The sequence below is a fragment of the Calonectris borealis genome, chromosome 19 (genome assembly GCF_964195595.1).
Source record: "Calonectris borealis chromosome 19, bCalBor7.hap1.2, whole genome shotgun sequence".
NCBI lineage: Eukaryota > Metazoa > Chordata > Aves > Procellariiformes > Procellariidae > Calonectris > Calonectris borealis.
The window spans coordinates 13336816-13341055 of record NC_134330.1 but is presented as its reverse complement, the minus strand read 5'-3'; the positions used below and the strand labels follow the sequence as shown (position 1 = coordinate 13341055).

The 4240-nt window shown below is 47.4% G+C and overlaps 1 long non-coding RNA gene across 1 annotated transcript; it reads right to left on the bottom strand.

The window, feature by feature from the left end:
* Positions 1–369: 369 nt before the first annotated feature.
* Positions 370–3861, bottom strand: LOC142090738 (uncharacterized). Its single transcript, XR_012676628.1, has 2 exons — positions 3300–3861; positions 370–1879 (listed from the first exon to the last, which is right to left on the bottom strand). It is a non-coding gene; the product is annotated as an uncharacterized LOC142090738 (long non-coding RNA).
* Positions 3862–4240: the final 379 nt, after the last annotated feature.

Below are 4240 nucleotides of genomic sequence, written 5' to 3'. Positions count from 1 at the left end.
CAACGGGTCTGATTTTTGTGGATCCCATTGGAATATTAATGCATGGGGTTGTCGAGCCGGGTTTAAGATGATTAGATGAAAAGAGAGATCAGGATCACATCGGTGTGCTTGCCTGAGAGTAATGGCCGTAGCCACCTTTTGCAGCGAGGCAACAGCCTCAGGACTAAGACAGCGTTGAGAACGCAAATCTGGGTCTCCCTTGAGCAACTCAAACAGCGGGCTCAAGTCTGAATTGGAAATCCCCAACAGAGGTCGGACCCAATTAATGGTTCCTAACAATTTTTGTGCATCATGCAGGTTTTTTATATCAGTCTGAATCTGCAAAGGCTGAGAAACTACAGTTTGAGTTCTTATGCGCCAGCCCAAATATTTCCATGGAGGTGTTTTTTGAATTTTTTCCGGCGCAATACAGAGGCCCGCCGAATTTACGGCAGCCGTGACAAGGGCTACAGCTTTCTCCATGACCGCGTGATGTTGTGCAGCCACCAGGATATCATCCATGTAGTGGTACACTAAGACATTAGACATTGTAGTACGGACAGGACTAAGTACTTTGGCTACATACCATTGGCATATCGTCGGGCTATTTTTCATTCCTTGTGGCAGCACAACCCACTGATATCTTTGCAATGGAGCTTGCATATTGACGCTAGGAACTGAAAAGGCGAATTTAGGAGCATCATCCGGATGCAAGGGAATATTGAAAAAGCAATCTTTAAGATCAATAACAGTTAAATACCAATCTCGAGGAATCATCGTAGGGGATGGGAGCCCAGGTTGCAAGGCCCCCATAGTTTCCATGGCGTCATTAATTTTTCTGAGGTCATGGAGCAAGCGCCATTTGCCAGTTTGTTTTCTGATAACAAAAACAGGAGAATTCCATGGGCTAAGAGAAGGCACGATGTGTCCCTTTTGGAGTTGCTCTGTGATCAGTTCTTGAAGAGCGCGAAGCTTTTCTAAAGGTAGGGGCCATTGATCTACCCAAATAGGAACATCAGTTTTCCAGGTCAATTTTAGGGTGTCGCGCGTTTCAATGGCCCCACCTAAAAAGGAGTACGAATTGTCATTCCCCACTGTGACAGCACATCCCGCCCCCATAAAACCATAGGAATAGGCAATACAGAAGGTTTAACAGAGGCAATGTGCCCTTCGGGACCTTGAACTTGGATAAGTTCCAGGCTCTGGTGACTCTTACCAGTCCCGCCAATCCCAGCTAGCGCCTGGGAAACATTGGCTAGCGGCCACAGTGGCGGCCATTTAGCTTGAGATATTACTGTGACATCAGCTCCAGTATCAATAATCCCATTCAAGACCACTTTTTGTTCTCCACGAATTAGGGTACATTGGCACATAGGTCGTTTTTGAGAAAGAGATTGTACCCATAAGGTTTGTGGGCTCCTTGTTGAACCAAATCCACCCTGTCTTTGTTGGAGCTGATCCAAATTTGGACAATTTGTGCCTATGGGCATAAATATTAATTGCGCTATGCGGCTGCCTTCCGGCACCGTACAAGGAGGAAACGGAGTCCATGCCATGATCTTAATACTTTCGGTACTATCAGGGTCAATAACACCCGGTAATACAAAGAGTCCGGATAATGTCGTGGAGGACCTTCCTATTAGTAAGGCTTGTGTTTTAGAGGGTAAAGGTCCCGAGACATCTGTTAACAATAAGTGAACCGAGGAATCAAGCAACGTTACTGTGTGGGCGGTTGCCAGGTCCAGTCCGGCGCTGCCTGTTGTTGCTGGGCGAAGACTTGAGGCACTGCTGCCCCTCTCTGGGGATTTTTGAAAGGTGACGGCGTCATTTGTGTCCGCACGCGTCGCTGTCCCGCGCTCCGAGATCGGTTTCCCTGGATCGGTTGTCCCTGTAAATCATACTTGGATCGACATTGATTAGCGTAATGGCGACCCTTCTTACACCTAGGACAGATTCCCGGAGCTCGGGGTCCATTATTACTACTAGAAAGTAGACAATTCTTTTTCAAATGGCCAGGTTTACCACATCCATAGCAGACGCCTGGTGCTAAGGGACCGCGCATGGCTGCGAAAGCAGCAGCCATGACTTCATATTTATACTCTGTAGTACCGAATCTATTACATGCCTCAATCATTTCGACCAAAGTAGGGTTCTGATTCGGGAGAGATTTTAAAAGCTTCCTGCAATCTGCATTAGCGTTTTCTACAGCCAATTTCAACAGCAGGATCTCTCGCGCCTCCGCATTGTCTACTTGACGCTCCAGAGCTTGCTTTAATTTATCAATAAATTGCATATAAGGCTCTCGAGAGTCTTGTGTAATGGTGGTAAAAGCCTTTTGCGGTTTTTGAGAATCAGGAACCTTAAAGAAGGCCTTTTTTGCTTCTTCGCGGGTCGCCTCAAGGGCTTCTCGTGGAATTCGGGCTTGATCTACCGGGTTAGTATGGCGACCCGTGCCCGTGAGGTGTTCTATGGTCAATGCAGCAATTGCATTGTTATTATGACCTGCGTAAGTCGAGAGGAGCGCTTGAAGCCCCCCCTTCCAGTGGGATTCCCACAAAGTATACTGAGTCGGTGTCAGGAGTAATCGCGCTAAAGATTTCAAATCATGCGGAGTCATAACAAATGTATCGAGGACAGAGGATAACAGGCTCGCAAAATATGGTGAAGAAAGTCCATGTTCAGTAACAGTACGGCGCAGCTCCTTAACCACCGGAAAAGATAGAGCTTCCCACTGGGCTCCTCCGCTTCTCTGATAGACTACAGGAGCCACTATCATTCTAGCAATCTCTAGTTCCCCCTCCTTTAACGCTTGGCGCCTAATGTTGGCCCACACATCGTGTGGGTCGGGGGGGTAGAGATCTGGCTCCTTTTCAGGGTCCACGGGTCCCGGATCGAAGGGATCCTCCTCAGGGGGATACCCTGCGGTACATATCGTCAATGGAGCCGAGGGCTTCTTTACCTCCGATAACAATGCAGACACCGGGGAAGTGTCTTTCTTTTTATCTGGGTCATCTTTATTACTTTCCTCCTGGGCCTTTAAAACTTCAAAGATATTTCTCCACCACGGGAGCATACGCTGCGCTTCAACACTTCCCGTAGTCGCTGCATCCCATAACTTTACTCCCACATCGTCCCAAAGTTCCCGTGTGAAAATAGTGGATGCAGTTACAGCCGGTAATTTAACCTGCACCCATTTAAGAATTGTCTTAAGATCATGGCCAGAGATATTCTTCCCATGTTTTTTAAGAAGAGCTTTCATAAGCTCATACACGTCTCTCTCAGGGGACAACGCTTGATTCCCCATGTTTCCCACAGCTCACCTCTCTAATCCGGAGGGATTGGTTGCCGGCCGGCTCCTGCTTCCTTTCAGCAGCTCATTCAATGTTCTGTGGGACTCGCAGCCTGCCACGCAGTTAGGTGGTTCACGACCCCAAATCACGTCGGGGTCACCAATTTGCCGCGATGGAGAGACGGAGACCCAGCCAGGTGGAAATCAGATCTCTCTTTATTGCTCTACACGAACTTCTTATATACGGTTTCAGAACGACCATGTACAAAACTCATTGGCTACATCTTAATTACCTAATGCATATTGCAAAACCTGAGCTCTCTATTCGCTGCTCCTCCTCACGCTGTTCCCAAGGGTCGCAAGTTCTGCTTTTGTATCTTTCTGCTGCACACCCCAGCCCCGCACCTGCTGACAGCGTCGGTCACAGCCGGGTCCACAGATCCCAAGGTCGCAATGCCCTTGTGGCCTAAGCCTCCACTAATCGTATCATATTATGTTCTTTCTTCTGCGGCCCATTCTTCATGCGCTCCCACAGGTCTCTTTCAATTATCTTATCTTCACTGGAGTTTCCCCCAGGATTGGACAAACTATTCCCCTCAATGTTGCTAATGAAATTTACCAATTCTTTTGTCATCTCACGCTAATCTTTAATCGTTCCTGTGATGATACTACACTGGCCACAGTGCAGAGTTCACCACAGATGTGACGAGATGCTCTCTTCACATTTCTACAATTTCTGGCATCTCACAATTCACGCCCTTTCTTCCGTTCTGAAAATCGCTTTCAGAAAGAAGGTCTTTACACCTGCTCCTCTTGTCTGATCGTTGTTTGGTATTACAACTGTCGATGGAACTTTAACATGGTGTATTGCTCACCCAATGCTATCAGAATAGGAAACCTGAACAAAAGACGCTCTCTTTTCTAAACTGTCTTAACGTTTTGAACCAGTCCCCTCATCTACAGTCTAAGAGA